Genomic DNA, 7,210 nt, shown 5'->3' with positions numbered 1-7,210 from the left:
CCCAGAGTGCTAGGATGACAGGCATGAGCCACCATGCCGACCCATACCTTGATTTTAGCCTACTGTGGCCGGGTTGGGACTTCTGAGCTGCAGAACTACAGGTAATAGGCTTGTGTTGTCTTAGGCCACTGAGTTTGTGGTAATTTGCCATGGCGCCAACAGAAAACTGACACAGGTATGCTGATACCAAAGCCAGGCAAAGACTTCACAAGAAAACAAGATTTCATCCTTCATAAATAAGGATGCAAAAGTTCTCAGCAAAATATTAGAAACTGAAACAAATAGCATAGAAAAAGGATTATAGACCATGACCAAGTGAGATTTATCCCTGAAGTACAAGGTTGTTTTAACATCTGAAAATAAATGGATGTCATATGCTGTATCAATAAAGGAAAGGACAAAACCCACATGATCTTCTCCATAGACAAAGTAAAAATATTTGACAAAATCAAACACTCATTTTTTTTTTAATTTTTTTTTTGAGACAGAGTCTCACTCTATTGCCCAGGCTAGAGTGCCGTGGCATCAGCCCAGCTCACAGCAACCTCAAACTCTTGGGCTCAAGCGATCCTGCTGCCTCAGCCTCCCAAGTAGCTGGGACTACAGGCATGCGCCACCACGCCCAGCTAATTTTCTCTATATATTTTTAGTTGTCCAGCTAATTTCTTTCTATTTTTAGTAGAGACCCAACACTCATTCCTGATAAAAACTCTCAGCACACAATAGTTTTTCTCAAGCTGGTTAAGAGCTACCAACAGGTCCACGGCTGACACCCACTTAATAGTAAAGGACTCAGTGCTCTGCCCCGAGGACTTCTGCTCCAAGTGGTGCCGGGAATCCAGCCAGTGCAACCAGGCAGGAGAAAGAAATAGAAAGCGTAAATATTGGAAAGGAAGAAGTGAAGCCATCTTTATCTTTATAGAAACATGACCCTATAGATAGAAAATCCTCAGAAATTCACACAGAAATTACCAGGACCGATAAGCAAGTTCAGCAAGTTCAGGACACAGGATAAATATGGAAAATTCAATTTTATATGAATTTTATATGAATCTATATGGCAGCCATGAGTAACTTGGAAATAAAAATTCACAAAACAATTCCATTTGCACTAGGATAAAATACTTGGGAATACTTTTAACAAAAGAAGTGCAAAGCTTTGCACTGAGAAATGCATGTCTGTGGATTTGAAGACCCCAATGTTGTTGAGTGGAAGTTCTCCCCAAATCGATTTCTAGAGCCCATGACATTTCTATCAAAACCTGGAAGTCCCGTTTGCCCCAGAAATTGACAAGCTGAGTTTAAAATTAATATAGAAAATCAGGGACCCAGAATAGCCAAAGCAATCTTGTAAACTAAGAACCAAGTTGGAGGATCACACTTCTCAATTGCAAAAGCTGAGCCTAAAACTACAGTAATCAAAAGAGTGTGGTTCTGGCCCAAGGACAGACAGAAGATTAGTGGAACGGAACTCAAGAGTCCAGAAATAGTCTGGGCGCGGTGGCTCACGCCTGTAATCCTAGCACTCTGGGAGGCCGAGGCAGGCAGATTGTTTGAGCTCAGGAGTTGGAGACCAGCCTGAGCAAGAGCGAGACTCCGTCTCTACTATAAATAGAAAGAAATTAATTGGCCGACTATTACATATAGAAAAAATTAGCCGGGCATGGTGTAGCACGCCTGTAGTCCCAGCTACTCGGGAGGCTGAGGCAGGAGGATTGCTTGAGCCCAGGAGTTTGAGGTTGCTGTGAGCTAGGCTGACACCACGGCACTCACTCTAGCCTGGGCAACAAAGTGAGATTCCGTCTTAAAATAATAATAATAATAAAAAAACAAACAAACAAAAAAGTTCTGTGGACAGCTCACTCCGGAGAGCTCCCGCCCACCCTTTCTAACAGCTGCCCACAGATTTTTGGACTTGCCTAGCCAGCCGCTGCAGTTACCAACGCCAATTCCTTACAGTAAACTCCTTAACATGCACCCCCTACTAATTCTGTTTGTCTGGTTGACCCCAACTGACGTGGGTGTCAAGGGAACTCAGTGAGGGAAAGGTAGTTTTTCCAAAAATGGTGCTGGGACGATGCATTATCCACAAGCAAAAAGATTAACTGAGACCCTCGCCTCACATCCCGACAGAAATGAGCTCAACATGGCTCACAGGCTAAGCATGAGAACTAAAACTATGAAATCACTTAGAATAAAGCATCGTGGGAAACCTTCATGACCTTGGGTTAGGCAAAGAGTTCTTAAATACAACGTTAAAAGCATGATCCAGCTTGAGCAAGAGCAAGACCCTGTTGCTACTAAATACAGAAACATTAGCCGGGCATGGTGGCGCATGCCTGTAGTTCTAGCTACTCGGGAGGCTGAGGCAGGAGGATCGCTTGAGCCCAGGAGTTTGAGGTTGCAGCGAGGAGCTGTGATTATGTCACTGCACTCTTTCCCGGGGTGGCTGAGTGAGACTCTGTCTCAAAACAACAACAAAAAAAAAACCAGCCCCCCTCTCCCGCCAAATACAGAAAGCCCTATTGTTTTCTATCTTGAAAGTTTGAGGAAGTTTTAGAGCCATAGTATCTTTTCTTTCTGGAGAACGAAACATTTTGGGGACAGAGTAGACAGTGGTGGAGGACCACAAGGATGACTTGAAGATCTGAAAGGAAAAGCATCAGATTATTTGTGTCTGGAAAGGTCAGTGGTGGAGGTGAACAAACACACAGCAAAGTCTTCCTGGAACATCAGACTTGGGACCAGTCCTTGTTGCACCAACAAAATGAGCGTGTTTTATCATACGACAAGAGGATCAACTGAGTTCGAAATCACTGAAGTTGAACTGGAAACTATAACATACCTTGGTTCTTCCCAGAATGAAGTTTTATTTTTTTGTTTTTAGACAGAGTCTCACTCTGTTGCCCAGGCTGGAGTGCCTTGGTGTCAGCCTAGCTCACAGCAACCTCCAACTCCTGGACTCAAGCAGTCCTCCTGCCTCAGCCTCCTGAGCAGCTGGGACTACAGGCATGCGCCACCATGCCTGGCTCATTTTTTCTATATATTTTCAGTTGCCCAATTAATTTCTTTCTATTTTTAGTAGAGACGGGGTCTCCCTCTTGTTCAGGCTGGTTTTGAACTCTGGACCTTGAGAGATCCTCCTGCTTTAGCCTCCCAGAGTGCTGGGATTACGGGCGTGAGTCAGCGCGCCTGGCCTCAGAGTGAAGTTCTTAAGGCCCAAACTGACTTCCAGCAAGTGTTGCAGGACCAGGGCAGGCCTCTGTGTGGAGCCGATGACCATGAGCTGCAAGGTTGGGAGAAGCACCTCGGGCCTCCGTGGGCGGCAGAGCTCAGGGCCTGGGGAGGTGTCCGCCCCTCTCAGGAAGGGAAGCTGCAGAGGCCTCGCAGAAACTGCTCAAGCTTCCGGCTACAGAGCTTGCTGCCTGGCCTCCTCCTCCACGGGGCCCGCGGTGGGGGCGGGACAGGAGTGAACAGTTCTCCGGGCCCACGGAGACTGCCTGGGGCTGAGCTGGTGCTTTTGGCCCTTCTGCCTTTGAGGGAGACTCCAGAGCACCTTGACTTTTTTCTAAAAGGGACAGAACGTATGCACCCAAAAGAACACCATACAGACACTTTCCCCAGGAATGTGCAAAATTCTGGAAGCCTCTTTTGTGGAACAGCCTTCTGAACCAGTGGCCCATTCTTTTAAACACCCTTCGCTGTCAGCCGTTTTCGTGCTGTTTGAAACAATCCACAGTCATTTGGGACGGAGCCTGAGGACACGGCGTGCAGCTGAGCCGGGCTCTGGTGGTAAAAGGGACAAGGTGGTTTCCTAGTGCGGTTCAGGTAGAAGATCGGCAGCGGTGTTTGTTTGCCTCCCTGGGACGTGTGTAGCCACAAGACGTACAAATCGAAGGAAATGCACTACCGTGTTTCCCCGAAAATAAGACAGGGTCTTTTTTTTTTTTTGAGACAGAGTTTCGCTTTGTTGCCCAGGCTAGAGTGAGTGCCGTGGTGTCAGCCTCGCTCACAGCAACCTCAATCTCCTGAGCTCAAGGGATCCTCCTGCCTCAGCCTCCCGAGTAGCTGGGACTACAGGCATGCACCACCATGCCCGGCTAATTTTTTTCTGTATATATTAGTTGGCCAATTAATTTCTTTCCATTTATAGTAGAGACGGGGTCTCGCTCTTACTCAGGCTGGTTTTGAACTCCCGATCTGGAGCAATCCGCCAGCCTCGGCCTCCCAGAGTGCTAGGATCACAGGCGTGAGCCACCACATTCGGCCAAGACAGGGTCTTATATTTATTTTGCCTCAAGAAGACACCCTAGGGCTTATTTTCAGTGGATGTGTTCTATTTCTTAAGTACCGTACAACAATCTACATTTATTCAAATATAGTGAAATCGCCTTCTTCTGGAACATCATCATAACTCTCCAAATCCCGAATTCCATCCTGAATTTCTTGCGACTCTATTTCCTTTAGAACCATCAGCCCCAATCTCTCATGTGGAGCCATAGAGCTCTCACGGGGCAGATGAGAAGGGCTGCTCGTCTTCTTTCCTGCTCCATGACAAAATGCATGGGTTGTGCAGATGCATTGCATAGCCACATCCATCACCAGGTCTTATTTTCAGGGTAGGGCTTAAATTGCGCAAATGCTTAGAAATCCTGCTAGGGCTTATTTTATGGGTAGGTCTTATTTTCAGGGAAACATGGTAATTCTTGATATCCTGATGTTCATTGTGTGCTTTACCCTTAAATATTAGTGAGTTGACATCCTAAATCCTAGACTTATGTCGGGAAGGGGCTAAGTACCCTTTTTAATGTTCTCTGCATTTGTTAATAATTTGCATTACAAAGTTGAACGTCGATAAAAAGCTATTTGAAAACATCTTTTGTAAATCGAGATGTAATTCACATACCACACAGTTCACTGATTTCAAGTGTACGGTTGAGTGGTTTTTAGTACATTCACAGATTTGAGACAGAGTTTCGCTCTGTTGCCTGGGCTAGAGTGCCATGGTGTCAGCCTAGCTCACAGCAACCTCAAACTCCTAGACTCAAGCAATCCTCCTGCCTCAGCCTCCCGAGTAGCTGGGACTACAGGCGTGCGCCACCATGCCCGGCTAATTTTTTTTTTTTCTATATATTTTTAGTTGGCCAATTAATTTCTTTCTGTTTTTAGTAGAGACAGGGTCTCACTCTTGCTCGGGCTGGTTTCAAACTCCTGACCTTGAGCAATCGCCCTGCCCACCTCGGCCTCCCAGAGTGCTAGGATGACAGGCGTGAGCCACCGCGCCCGGCCCTATATTCACAGATTTGAGCAGCCCTTACCACGATCTTATTTTAGAATCTTTTTGTTGCGGCACAAGGAAACCCCATGCCTGTGAGCAGTCGTTCTCCGCGCCTTCGCCCAGCCTGGTCCATTTCCATCTGGTGTTTCCCGCTGAGCAAATGTCTTCAGGGTACATCTGTGCCTGGCACGTGTGGGAATTTCATTGCTTTTGAGCCTGAATAACATCCTGTTGTATGCCAGCCCTCCCTTGCTTATCATCGGGGGTGGACATTTGGGTTGTTGCTACGTTTTGGCCGTTACGAATGACGTTGCCACGAACTTCTGCATAACATTCTTTGTGTGAACATATGCTTTAATTTCTCTCGGGTACATGCGTGGGCTTGAAATTGCTGGGTTACATGGAAACTCTATTTTTAACATTTTAAGGAAGTGTCATCTTGTTTTTTAAAGCATTCCCGATTTCTTTTTTTTTTTTTTTTTTTAATTATTTATTTATTTTTTTTGAGACAGAGTCTCACTTTGTTGTCCAGGCTAGAGTGAGTGCCGTGGCGTCAGCCTAGCTCACAGCAACCTCAATCTCCTGGGCTTAAGCGATCCTCCTGCCTCAGCCTCCCAAGTAGCTGGGGCTACAAGCACGCACCACCGTGCCTGGCTAATATATATATATATATATATTTGTTTTACAGCTAATTTATTTCTATTCTTTTAGTAGAGATGAGGTCTCGCTCTTCCTCAGGCTGGTCTAGAACTCCTGAGCTCCAACGATCCTCCCACATTGGCCTCCCAGAGTGCTAGGATTACAGGCATGAGCCACCGCGCCCGGCCTATAATAATTGCTTTGAAGTCTTCATCTATGAAGTCCAACATCTAGGGCCCCCCCACCCGGGAACAATTTTTATTGACAGTGCCCCACACCTGCTGTGTACGAGTTACACTCTCCTGCTTCTTTGCATGTCTGATAATTTTTTGTTGAAAACTGGATATTTTATTTTATTTTTATTTATTTTATTTTATTTATGTTTTTTTGAGACAGAGTTTCTCGCATTGTTGCCCAGGCTAGAGTGAGTGCCGTGGTGTCAGCCTAGCTCACAGCAACAAACCTCAATCTCCTGGGCTCGAGCAATCCTCTTGCCTCAGCCTCCCAAGTAGCTGGGACTACAGGCATGCGCCACCATGCCCGGCTAATTTTTTCTATATATTTTTAGTTGGCCAATTAATTCTTTTTATTTATAGTAGAGACGGGGTCTCGCTCTTGCTCAGGCTGGTTTCGAACTCTTGACCTCGAGTAATCCACCCGCCTCGGCCTCCCAGAGTGCTAAGATCACAGGCGTGAGCAACCGTGCCCCACCGAAAACTGGATATTTTAGATAATATATTGTAGCAACTCTGGCTGATAGTGGAGCCTTTCCAGGTCACTCCAGGGAAAGGTAGCGCCCCCCCCCCACCTTCCCACCCCCCCACACCCGCAGCAGAGCCGCTGGTCCTGGTGGTTTGCCCTTTCCTGGTACAGCTGTGTGTGTTAGAACAGCCCAGCAAAAACGATGCAGACGCCCATGCTCCTCGCTGAGACCTGGTGGTCTTTCCTTTTTTCTTTCTTTCTTTTTTTTTTTTTTTTTGAGACAGAGTCTCGCTTTGTTGCCTAGGCTAGAGTGAGTGCCGTGGCGTCAGCCTAGCTCACAGCAACCTCAAACTCCTGGGCTCAAGCGATCCTCCTGCCTCAGCCTCCCAAGTAGCTGGGACTACAGGCATGAGCCACCATGCCCGGCTAATTTTTTCTATATATATTAGTTGGCCAATTAGTTTCTTTCTATTTATAGTAGAGACACTCCTGACCTGGAGCAATCCACCCGCCTCGGCCTCCCAGAGAGCTAGGATTACAGGCGTGAGCCACCGCGCCCGGCCCTTTCTTTCTTTATTAAAAAGAGTGAAC

Source organism: Microcebus murinus, chromosome 12 (assembly GCF_040939455.1).
Source record: "Microcebus murinus isolate Inina chromosome 12, M.murinus_Inina_mat1.0, whole genome shotgun sequence".
NCBI classification, from domain to species: domain Eukaryota; kingdom Metazoa; phylum Chordata; class Mammalia; order Primates; family Cheirogaleidae; genus Microcebus; species Microcebus murinus.
Note: the sequence above shows the minus strand (reverse complement) of the source record.